The 13,436-nt window shown below is 46.7% G+C and overlaps 1 protein-coding gene across 1 annotated transcript in view; it reads left to right on the forward strand.

The window, feature by feature from the left end:
* Positions 1 to 13,436, forward strand: part of AGBL3 (AGBL carboxypeptidase 3) — a 96,183-nt gene that overhangs the window by 17,065 nt on the left and 65,682 nt on the right. The window lies entirely within an intron of this gene.

The raw sequence follows: 13,436 nt of genomic DNA on the forward strand, positions 1-13,436 counted from the left end.
TCCAACCCCTCACCACCCCTCACACTCCTCTCCAACCCCTCACACTCCTCTCCAACCCCTCACACTCCTCTCCAACCCCTCACACTCCTCTCCAATACCTCCTCACACTGCTCTCCAATACCTCATCACACTCCTCTGCAATACCTCCTCACACTCCTCTCCAATACCTCCTCACACGCCTCTCCGCTCCAATCGGTCCCCACTCTCCGCTCCAATCGGCCCTCACTCTCCGCTCCAATCGGCCCTCACTCTCCGCTCCAATCGGCCCTCACTCTCCGCTCCAATCGGCCCTCACTCTCCGCTCCAATTGGCCCTCACTCTCCGCTCCAATCGGCCCTCACTCCCGCTCCAATCGGCCCTCACTCTCCAACTCATTGCTCCTCACTCTCCAACCCCTAGCTCCTCGCTCTCCAACCCCTATCTCCTCGCTCTCCAACCCCTCGCTCCTCAACCCCTGGCTCCTCACTCTCCAACCCCTTGCTCCTCACTCTCCAACCCCTAGCACCTCGCTCTCCAACCCCTCGCGCCTCTCCAACCCTCCTCATCGTTGTTGCAGCAGCATTCTGTGCGGTTCTCCCGTCTCGTGCGGTCTCTGTGCGGTTCTTGCTACATCCGGTTCAAGTCTGCATTGACGTTCGTCGACGGACTCGTTCGCCCGTCTCATTCGTTTTCTTGCTACATCCTGTTCAAGTCTGCGTTCTTCATCGACCGTCGCATTCATTTTGGAAATGGAAGTTTCCACGCAACGCATGAATTGTCACGATCCTCAAGAGGAAGTGTCTCGTAATTATGAAATGACAAATGGCAAGTAAATTACATTGTGAAAATTAAAGATTTCAAATAAACCTATTTAAAGTGAATGCGCACATAACTAATAAAAAAAAACCAAGAAATATCTCTCGGTAATTTCCCGTGTGTGCATGAATGTTCTCAATTATTTCTGACACCGAGTCTAAAACCATCGATAAAAATTAAATCAGATGGTGAATTCGAGATAAAATCGTGAGGGTGACTCTCAATGAATGGGCTTTAGTTTACAGGCCTTGGAGAAATCATTTCGTTCTATAAACGGAAACTTTCTTGGGATTCTCTTCCCGTTTTTTTTCAACCAAGTCTAACACTATGTTACGTAGGGCGGGTCTTACTCAGGTGCCAAAATGAATCTGAAGGAAATCCTAACATGAGGGGTGTCTATATTATATGTTTTTGTATGGGGAATTCAAATATGAGTTTTTTTTTTTGGATAGGATAACTCTAACCTCCATCAATTTGTATTTCTAAATTGCCAATTTTACCCTTTCGAACCCCTTTATAAGATATTAAAAGATATAAGGGAAATCATTCATATTGACACAAACAAATCAAATATACATATTTATTAACAGGTGAACTGCATGTATATCACTGGTTACAATTACAAAGATCAATCTCCTTACTTCTTGAACTTTACCAGGTTGCAAAAGTCCTGCTTTGACTCATTCTTGGACATCAGCCTCCTGCTGGTCTCCTGAGCCCTGATGCCTCCATCCCTCTTTTCCTGTGAGAAGTACTTAGCAGAAGCCTCAGTCACCATTTTAACAACCCTCTCAATGCTTTGTGTGTGGCAAGGCCAGTTGAGCACCTCCATGGGGGTGTTGATGAAGTTCTTCACCTCCGAGGTGCTTAGGGAGCAGGTGAGAGGTGGCTCTGACACATCTTCTGACCAGCTGATCAAGTTACCAATGCTGAAAGCATCACAGTTGATGTCAGGTGTCTTTCTGGTCCTGACAGAGGAGTCCCCCAGCTGAGTGTCTGGGTCCCCCTCTCCCCTGATGGCCAGGATTCTCTCCACCCCCTCAGTCCTCTCCTTCTGATCCTCAGAGCACAGCAGTGTTTGGAGGATGGCTTCACTGTGGGCATACCAAGCAGATCTTCTCACAGTCGGCATCACAAGGTCCAGCACCTCCTTCCTCTGGGACTTGAGGCAGTCCAGCTGAAACAAGATGTGCCTAGGCCCTTCGATCCAGGAGTGCTTGACTTTCACGTTGAACCAACATGGATAATACACTCCAATGATGAATTCCACAATGAATTGCAGATTCCTCCGGTTCTTTCCTTTCAGTCCATGCTTTGACACCCAGAGCCTGAGAAGTCTGTTCGCTGTGGTGAGCCAGCGGCTGTGGTTTACTGGTCCAATCTCCACTAGAGCCAGCCTTGCAGGAAGCACTCCATCCCTGATTGCACAGACAATTTTATAGCCATAGTGTTGATCAGTTGAGAGATCTTCAATGGCCTTGTCAGACAGCTTGATCAGTGGAGGGCCAACAAAGATCCGGGTGAAGTTTGGATTGATATCCAAGTCTGTAGCAGAAGCAAGGAGCTTTCCTATTGGCCCGGAAAATGTGTTGTCTGACAGAGTAGGGCCATCAAGGTGAACAATGAGATGGCGCAGGGGAAGTTCACCAGTGTGCAGGTTGCACACCAACCAGACCAGCTTTCTCCCCAGGTCCAGCTCCAGCTTCCGCATTACTCCAGCTTTCACACCAGTGTTGACATTTGTTGAGTCTCCTCCAATGACCCACAAGGTCTGATCAAAACCCCTCTCTGTCAGCCAGGCAAACAGGACCTTAGCAATCTGCTCCGCATGTGACTCCTCTTTAGTTGCTTTCTCTGGGGTAAAGCGGAACAGATAGTATCTACCAGGCTCACTAACAACACTATAGTGTTCTTCCTTGATCTTTGCAGGAAAAGATTGGTCACTGCCCTCAGCTTCCATCATCACATTGGTCAGGTCAATCCGCCCATCAAAGAGGATGCAGGAGATCCCCCCCTCCTCCCTGCACTTCTCATCAAACTCTTCCCCCAGCTCTGTCATCAACTTCTCCTGTGCTCTATTGACCTTGTTCTTATCAATCACTTTACTTGTATTGTCTTCTGTGATGATTCCTGCATCAATCAGAGCTGCAGTTGCTATCGCTGCAGTTGGCCTCAGCCCTATGCCATACCTTACACGAGCAAGGGCAATGTTTGGAATCTCATCATAGTTTTTCTGGACCTTTGCTGAAGCTGCAGGCTCAGTGTCAGTTTTAGGGAAGAGCTCAACTTCAGTGACAAACTCATCTTCAGCACCACTTCTCTCCAATTCCAGATCCTCATCACCATCTGACAAAAATCTCTCAACATCCTTCCTGACTGCCTTCTCTGCTGCTGCAGCATTTTCCTCCTTGCTCCTTCTCCTTTTCTCTGCATTCTTTTTCTTTTCCTGCCTTTCCAATGTCCTCACCTGTCTCTTGTGCTCTGGCAGATCAGGGCTCCCCATTTGGTGGGGTCCTTTACTTCCAACCTTCTCTTTCTGTCCCTTGATGTAGGCAAGATCTTTCACAGGAATCATTTTCTCTCTGCTGCAGGAACAGTTAATGTGGACTTGGATCACACAGCCCTCACCGGCCTCACAGCCTCCCCCCTCACAACTGGTAATCTGACACTTGCAAGTCAAAATATCAAATAACTTGTCTAATTTGACAATGAACCTCTCTTTGGCATCAAGTTTGCCCTTCCCAAGAGAAAACTTCACTGCCTGATTCCAGACCTCCTTGAGCTTGGAATGGTCACCTTTTCATTGATAACAGGAGGCTTTAAAAGAGCATTAGCTTTGCTCCACTGACAAATCAGACCAGGGTAGATGTCAGACACAAGCTGGTCCACTGGGTAGTTTCTCCTGTCATCTTCACTTTGCTCCCTCAAGTAGATGCCATACCTCAGGATATCCCTCACAGTTGGCAGTTCAGACACCAACAGCTCCTGCCCAGTGCCAACAAGATTACTTAAATGAGAACTTGATTTCATCCTTGTTCTGACTTGAGCCATTTTTAGTAGTTCACACTGAAATAAAAACAATAATACACAGGTAAGTATCCACTACAGATAGCTATTAAGGTATTACACAGGTATTACAGAAAACCGTCAAAATATTCACTTCACAGGTCACTATTTTCCTTCACATGTAACTCAGGCTAGCAATAGGTACGTACACAAATCAATTAACAAATATAATATAAAACAAGGTAATTTAAAACCTAAAATTATTATCCATTTGTTCCTCAGGTTCCTAATCAAAAACGTACTTACTGGCAATGCCATCAGAAGAGAAGAGAAGACGGATGGATAAGGATTGCCAACCTCCTCAACATCGAGCTTTCAGCAACAAGATGGCTACGACTGCCGTCCCAACAGGAAGTTACCAAAATAAAAGCCCTAACTTCAAAATAAAAAACGTCTCTTTTTTTTCCAGAAGAATAGCAAAATAATCAAAAATTTAATAATAATCAACTGCAAATTGATGTAGGTTAGGGTTATCAGAATTTTTAAAAACCTCAGATTTGTGTTCTACACACCAAAATACGTAATATGAACACCCCTCTTGATTGATTTCCAAAAAAAAAAAAGTATGGCCCGCCATACAGTATGTTAGTGACTGTTAAGAATGAAATGATATATCGAATTAGAATTGAAATAAACCTGTGTGAGAGAGAAAGACAGCATGGGCCTAACTAAACAGGCCTCAAAGCCATTCGAGGTAATAAAATGGTGGATATTTGTTTGCATGAAGCCTCTCCAAGAATGGGTGGAGCTACTCTGCAAACGGACTAAGCCACACCCTCGGACAGACGGACAGAATCACCTTCGCCTATTATAATATAGACTAGTGGGGTCACCCGTGGGAATCCCACGGGCATGGACGTGTGTGACATTTGGACATCTTGATTTAGATGCTGCACATTAAATTTTACAAAATGGTTACTGGCAATTCATCAGATCCAGAAATGGTGTAATGAACACAATTTTTTATTTGACATAATATGTGACCCCTCACTCCTCTCCACCTGACACTCTCCTCTCTCCACCCTCACGCCTCTCCAATCCCACTCCTCCTCCTCCTCCCCTCCAATACCCCTCACACTCCCCTCCAATACCTCCTCACACTCCCCTCCAATACCTCCTCACACTCCCCTCCAATACCTCCTCACACTCCCCTCCAATACCGCCCCAGACACCCCTCCAATACCTCCTCACACTCCCCTCCAATACCTCCTCACACTCCCCTCCAATACCTCCTCACACTCCCCTCCAATACTTCCTCACACTCCTCTCCAATACTTCCTCACACTCCTCTCCAATCCCTCACACTCCCCTCCAATCGCTCCTCACTCTCCTCTCCAATCGCTCCTCACTCTCCTCTCCAATCGCTCCTCACTCTCCTCTCCAATCGGCCCTCACTCTCCGCTCCAATCGGTCTCGCTCTCCGCTCCAATCGGCCCTCACTCTCCAACTCCTTGCTCCTCACTCTCCAACCCCTCGCTACTCACTCTCCAACCCCTCGCTCCTCACTCTCCAACACCTAGCTCCTCGCTCTCCAACCCCTAGCTCCTCGCTCTGCAACCCCTAGCTCCTCGCTCTGCAACCCCTCGCTCCTCGCTCTCCAACCCCAAGCTCCTCGCTCTCCAACCCCAAGCTCCTCGCTCTCCAACCCCAAGCTCCTCGCTCTCCAACCCCTAGCTCCTCGCTCTCCAACCCCTAGCGCCTCGCTCTCCAACCCCTCGCTCCTCGCTCTCCAACCCCTAGCTCCTCGCACTCCAACCCCTCGCTCCTCAACCCCTCGCTCCTCGCTCTCCAACCCCTAGCTCCTCGCTCTCCAACCCCTAGCTCCTCGCTCTCCAACCCCTAGCTCCTCGCTCTCCAACCCCTAGCTCCTCGCTCTCCAAACCCTAGCTCCTTGTTCTCCAACACCTCGATCCTCGCTCTCTAACCCCTCGCTTCTCGCTCTCCAACCCCTCGCTCCTCGCTCTCCAACCCTAGCTCCTCGCTCTCCAACCCCTAGCGCCTCGCTCTCCAACCCCTCGCTCCTCGCTCTCCAACCCCTAGCTCCTCGCACTCCAACCCCTCGCTCCTCAACCCCTCGCTCCTCGCTCTCCAACCCCTAGCTCCTCGCTCTCCAACCCCTAGCTCCTCGCTCTCCAACCCCTAGCTCCTCGCTCTCCAACCCCTAGCTCCTCGCTCTCCAAACCCTAGCTCCTTGTTCTCCAACACCTCGATCCTCGCTCTCTAACCCCTCGCTTCTCGCTCTCCAACCCCTCGCTCCTCGCTCTCCAACCCCTCGCTCCTCGCTCTCCAATCCCTCGCTCCTCGCTCTCCAACCCCTCGCTCCTCACTCTCCAACACCTCACCCCTCACTCTCCAACCCCTCGCTTCTCGCTCTCCAACCCCTCGCTCCTCGCTCTCCAACCCCTCGCTCCTCGCTCTCCAACCCCTCGCTCCTCGCTCTCCAACCCCTCGCTCCTCACTCTCCAACACCTCACCCCTCACTCTCCAACCCCTCGCTCCTCACTCTCCAACTCCTCGCTCCTCACTCTCCAACCCCTCGCTCCTCACTCTCCAAATCCTCACCCCTCACTCTCCAACCCCTCGCTCCTCTCCAATTTCTCGCTCTCCAACCCCAAGCTCCTCACTTTCCACCCCCTAGCTCTTTGCTCTCCAACTCCTAGCTCCTCGCTCTCCAACCCCTAACTCCTCGCTCTCCAGCCCCTAGCTCCTCGCTCTCCAGCCCCTAGCTCTCCAGCCCCTAGCTCCTCGCTCTCCAACCCCTCGCTCCTCGCTCTCCAACCCCTCGCTCCTCGCTCTCCAACCCCTCGCTCCTCGCTCTCCAACCCCTCGCTCCTCACTCTCCAACCCCTCGCTCCTCACTCTCCAAACCCTCGCTTCTCACTCTCCAACCCCTCGCTCCTCACTCTCCAACCCCTAGCTCCTCACTCTCCAACTCCTCGTTCCTCACTCTCCAACTCCTCGCTCTCCAACCCCTCGCTCCTCACTCTCCAACTCCTCACACTCCAACCCTCGCTCCTCGCTCTCCAACCCCTCGCTCCTCTCCAACCCCTAGCTCCTCACTCTCCAACCCCTAGCTCCTCACTCTCCAACCCCTAGCTCCTCACTCTCCAACCCCTAGCTCCTCACTCTCCAACCCCTAGCTCCTCACTCTCCAACCCCTAGCTCCTCACTCTCCAACCCCTAGCTCCTCACTCTCCAACCCCTAGCTCCTCACTCTCCAACCCCTAGCTCCTCACTCTCCAACCCCTAGCTCCTCACTCTCCAACCCCTAACTCCTCTCCAACCCCTCGCTCCTCAGTCCTCTCCAACCCCAAACTCCTCTCCAACCCCTCGCTCCTCAGTCCTCTCCAACCCTCCTCATCGTTGTTGCAGCAGCATCCTGTGCGGTTCTCCCGTCTCGTTCTTTTTCTCGCTGCATGATGTTCAAGATTGCATTGACGTTCGTCAACGGACTCGTTCGCCCGTCTCATTCGTTTTCCTGCTGCATCCTGTTCAAGTCTACGTTCTTCATCGACGTCTCATTCATTTTGGAAATGGAAGTTTCCACGCAACGCATGAATTGTCACGATCCTCAAAAGGAAGTGTCTCGTAATCATCAAATGACAAATGGAAAGTAAATTACATTGTGAAAATTAAAGATTTCAAATAAACCTATTTAAAGTGTATGCGCACATAACTAATAAAAAAAAACGAAGAGATATCTCTCGGTAATTTCCTGAAACATATTTTACTTCCAGATAATAATGTTGAATGAAATAAGAACAAAGAAATATATGTCGTTTTTGTGACGACTGTCATCAAAAGTAAAAGTAATGTATCTTACCGGAAAAGAAAAAGCGAATTTTTAATATATGTCGACATTTTCCCTGACTGTTATTTTAGGCGGTGTATTTTCGTATATCATCGTAGCGCAATTTTAAAAAATATATCTCTGCATTTTCCCGTGTGTGCGTGAATGTTCTCAATTATTTCTGACACCGAGTCTAAAACCATCAATAAAATTGAAATCAGATGGTGAATTCGAGATAAAATCGTGAGGGTGACTCAATGAATGGGCTTTATTTTACAGGCCTTTGAGAAATCATTTCGTTCTATAAACGGAAACTTTCATGGGATTCTCTTCCCGTTTTTTTTCAACCGAGTCTAAAACGATGTTAGCGACTGTTAAAAATGAAATGATATATCGAATTAGAGTTGAAATAAACCTGTGTGAGAGAGAAAGACAGCACGGGCCTATCTAAACAGGCCTCAAAGCTATTCGAGGTAATAAAATGGTGCATATTTGTTTACATGAAGCCTCTCCAAGAATGGGTGGAGCTACTCTGTAAACAGAGTAAGCGACACCCCCGTACAGACAGACAGACAGACAGAATCACCGTAGCCTATTATAATATAGATATATAGATTATAACTTCCAGTACATTTGCAGTCACTATGAAGGGATTTGTGTTGTGATTAGATTTGCTATAATATTAACATTACATTATCTTCAAAAATTATATTACTATAAAAAAACCGAGGTGAATGCCTTACTTCTATTCTCCATTAATACTGCGGTTATTAATATTAGTGCCGAACACCGCTCATCATTGATCATGAACCATACACCACTTCAATCCATTAACTTTTCATTCACGACATTGGATTAAAGTGTTATGGTTATATTTACGACTAGCCGAAACCCGTGGAACATCCACGGAAGGGAGGATGTGGTGTATGGATAGAGTGTACCATTATGGATGGCATAGGGGATTTGCTTGTCCGAGTAAGAGTTAGGAAGAAAGCTGAGAATGAAGAGTGCGTATATGAACAACGATCGCCGACACCGGCACAAATGCATGCTCTGGATTGTCCACTCAGTGGAAGGCTTGCTTTCGCCTTCGCCTGTCCAATCAGCGGATGGCTTGCTTCGCCTTCGCCCAGCAGACGCCAATACGATGGTGTCGTAAGATGGCGTCGTATCGGCAGTTAATCGGATGCTTTTGGGCCCCAACGTCGACTAATTCCGATTTTTCGAGTGTGGCTGTATGTGATAAACAAAGTGCGGTTCGTAGATCGTAAATCCATTAGTGCCGTGGGCATCGGGTCACTGGGTGCGGCGTAAAAGGGATAACAAAGTCGAGTCCTTACGCTATTATTATATTGATAATATTACGTTACGTTATCATTATTTCGAAAATGATATTACTATAAAAAAACCGAGGTGAATTCCTTACTTCCACGGTTATCTATATAATAATACCGTAAGAACTCGACTTTGTTATCCCTTTTACACCGCACCCAGTGACCCGATACCCACGGCACTGATGGATTTACGATCTACGAACCGCGCTCTTTGTTTATCACGTACAGCCAGACTCGAAAAATCTGAATTAGTCGACTTTGGGGCCCAAAAGCATCCGATTAACAGCCGATACGACGCCATCTTTCGACGCCATCGTATTGGCGTCTGCTGGGCGAAGGCAATGCGAGCCGTCCGCTGATTGGACAGTCGAGTGGTGTCATTAAATAATGGGCCGTGCTTACTGCTTACTGATATTGATCTGAAACTTGCAAATGGGCATGTATTGCAAAGCAATTTTCCTTCTTATATTGTCCAAGTCTAAAATACACACCCACACACACACATAAATCAGCTGATCGTCAAATCTGCATTCCCTACAACCAGTGATTACAGGTTTAAAAAATGATTTTTTGACGTATTGACTCAACGATGTAAATAGGAAAGCATTCATTTAATTATTTCCTTCTTATTCTGTAAAAGTGGCCTCGACGGTATAGTGTGCGATTGCCCAAAGCAGGTTCTTATTTTGACAATCGTTAGTCATACAATAAATACTTACGGAATATTAAATGAAAAAAAATGTTTCTTTCTTGAATATTTTAAAGCATTTTGTTTTTCATTCCACATGGTGTGTTTCTTCCCTCCCTCTGTGGACAACCAAGTGCCGACTTCCGGTGGTAGTATAATCCTCTGTAGCAGTGTAGGGTTTTATGAGCCAATGATTATGGTGCGGCGCATGTCGAGTCACAGCAGGATTTTATGAAACGCCATTTGAAGTTGTGAAAAAGGTCAGAGTACCTGCTAACATGTCAAGCTAGAGCAGGGCGGCGTAGGTCAGTTATAGTTAATAAACGGATCAATGAGAATGTCCTTTACTGTACGTACTGTACTTTACCACATTGGTTAGAAACGCTGCCGCAGGAGATCTCCGATGATCTTTACTTTAGCTTCTGTTTTGGATTCGGTTCCCGCCTCCTGATACCTCGCAGGTGTGACGTCGCATCAGAGGACGTTAAGCCAGCTGTCTCATCTGATTGGACAGTCGAAGGCGACAGCAAGCCGTCCACTGAGTGGACAATCCAGAGCATGCATTTGTGCCGGTGTCGGCGATCATTGTTCATATATGCACTCTTCATTCTCATCTTTCTTCCTAACTCTTACTCGGACAAGCAAATCCCCTATGCCATCCATAATGGTACACTCTATCCATACACCACATCCTCCCTTCCGTGGATGTTCCATGGGTTTCGGCTAGTCTATATAATAATACCGTAAGGACTCGACTTTGTTATCCCTTTTACGTCGCACCCAGTGACCCGATGCCCACGGCACTAATGGATTTACGATCTACGAACCGCGCTCTTTGTTTGTCACGTACAGCCAGACTCGAAAAATCTGAATTAGTCGACTTTGGGGCCCAAAAGCATCCGATTAACGGCCGATACGACGCCATCTTTCGATGCCATCGTATTGGCGTCTGCTGGGCGAAGGCGATGCGAGCCGTCCGCTGATTGGACAGTCGAGTGGTGTCATTAAATAATGGGCCGTGCTTACTGCTTACTGATATTGATCTGAAACTTGCAAATGGGCATGTATTGCAAAGCAATTTTCCTTCTTATATTGTCCAAGTCTAAAATACACACCCACACACACACACATAAATCAGCTGATCGTCAAATCTGCATTCCCTACAACCAGTGATTACAGGTTTAAAAAATGATTTTTTGACGTATTGACTCAACGATGTAAATAGGAAAGCATTAATTTAATTATTTCCTTCTTATTCTGTAAAAGCGGCCTCGACGGTATAGTGTGCGATTGCCCAAAGCAGGTTCTTATTTTGACAATCGTTAGTCGTACAATAAATACTTCCGGAATATTAAATGAAAAAAAATGTTTCTTTCTTGAATATTTTAAAGCATTTTGTTTTTCATTCCACATGGTGTGTTTCTCCCTCCCTCTGTGGACAACCAAGTGCCGGCTTCCGGTGGTAGTATAATCCTCTGTAGCAGTGTAGGGTTTTATGAGCCAATGATTATGGTGCGGCGCATGTCGAGTCACAGCAGGATTTTATGAAACGCCATTTGAAGTTGTGAAAAAGGTCAGAGTACCTGCTAACATGTCAAGCTACAGCAGGGCGGCGCAGGTCAGTTACAGTTAATCAACGGATCAATGAGAATGTCCTTTACTGTACGTACTGTACTTTACCACATCGGTTAGAAACGCTGCCGCAGGAGATCTCCGATGGTCTTTACTTTAGCTTCTGTTTTGGATTCGGTTCCCGCCTCGTGATACCTCGCAGGTGTGACGTCGCATCAGAGGACGTTAAGCCAGCTGTCTCATCTGATTGGACAGGCGAAGGCGAAAGCAAGCCGTCCACTGAGTGGACAATCCAGAGCATGCATTTGTGCCGGTGTCGGCGATCGTTGTTCATATACGCACTCTTCATTCTCATCTTTCTTCCTAACTCTTACTCGGACAAGCAAATCCCCTATGCCATCCATAATGGTACACTCTATCCATACACCACATCCTCCCTTCCGTGGATGTTCCACGGGTTTCGGCTAGTATATATTGGTGCCGAACAACGCTCATCACTGATCATGAACTATACACAGCTTCAATCCATTAACCTTCCATTCACGACATTGGGATTAAAGTATTATGGTTATATTTACTATATTATTGTTATGAAAACGATACTACTGAAACGATACACTACTGCATGAAGAAACCTGGGCTTAATTTGTCTGAATCGGTCTGAAGATGAGTCATCACGCATAAGGCCGATACGTACCGTATTGTTGGAAGAGACGTAACGCCAATGCTTTCGATATTTGATGGTCATTTTAACGATCGGTTTGTTTGTGTTTTACACTGAATGAAAAACGTGAAGGTAGAGCATGGCGATTGTGATATATGACAGCTTCGACGATATGTTCGGCATGAACGGCATATAAATCAAAATGGCGGAGTGTGGAGAGTCAGCCGCGGACACCGTAATGACATCAGGCGTAATCACATCACCCTGTCATGTGACCAGATTCTCAGCTCTGATTGGTATACGTTTGAGGGGACATAGTCATGTGAAAAAGTAAGTACACCCCATGTAAAGTTTTGACTTTTTCAACATATTTCAACATACAGCTATTTGATCTTCATTTCAACAATATTGATCGATAAAGGTGATATGATATAACAAATATCATGAAACATTTACATTTTGTAATCCATTGTATATTTTAAATAAACATAAATGCAAATTTCGCATGTGGAAAAAATAAGTACACCCCGACATTTATCACTACTTCAAATACCTAAAATTAGAATCAGGTGCACCAGCTCAGGTGCAAATGATTAGAACAACGTGAGAGAGGATCTTGGAGGAACCTGTCTTATTTAAACCTCAGACATTGAGTTTGGTTTGCTCTTTGTTGTTGAAGTGTGCGGTGTCACCATGCTGAGATCAAAAGAGCTCTCTGAGGCCTTCAGAAAGAAGGTTATAGATGCCTACGAGTCTGGAAAGGGATTTAAAAAGATCTCCAAACAATTTGAAATCAATCCTTCGACTGTGCAGAAGATCATCTACAAGTGGAGAAGATTCCAAACAACTGCCAACTTGTTCAGGCCAGGCCGCCTCAGCAAGTTCAGCCCGATAGCAGACGGCAAGATGCTGAAAAAAGTCTCTAAGAACCCCCAGAATGTCATCACGGCACCTACAGGTAGCTCTTGCCACTGTTGATGTCAAAGTGCACGAGTCTACCATTAGAAAGAGGCTGCACAAATTTGATCTACATGGGAGGTGTGCCAGGAGGAAACCTTTGCTGTCCAGAAAGAACATCAGGGCAAGACTAAAGTTTGCCAATGAACACCGAGGCAAAGACCAGCATTTCTGGAAGAATGTGCTCTGGACAGATGAGTCAAAGGTAGAGCTATTTGGCCACAGTACCAGAAGACATGTTTGGCGAAAACCAAAGACAGCATTTGACCGCAAGAACCTGATACCAACTGTAAAGCATGGTGGTGGAAATATTATGGTTTGGGGCAGCTTTGCTTCATCAGGGCCTGGGCAGCTCACCATCATATAATCCACTATGAATTCTTCATTGTACTTGCTTGAGGATAATGTGAGGCCATCTGTCGGAAAGTTGAAGCTCAACCGAAGGTGGACCTTGCAACATGACAATGACCCTAAACATACCAGTAAATCCACCAAGGAATGGCTGAAAAGAAAGAAATGGAGGGTTCTGGAATGGCCAATTCAAAGCCTGGATCTAAATCCCATTGAGAT

Source organism: Myxine glutinosa, chromosome 1 (genome assembly GCF_964187855.1).
Source record: "Myxine glutinosa chromosome 1, kmMyxGlut1.1, whole genome shotgun sequence".
NCBI classification, from domain to species: domain Eukaryota; kingdom Metazoa; phylum Chordata; class Myxini; order Myxiniformes; family Myxinidae; genus Myxine; species Myxine glutinosa.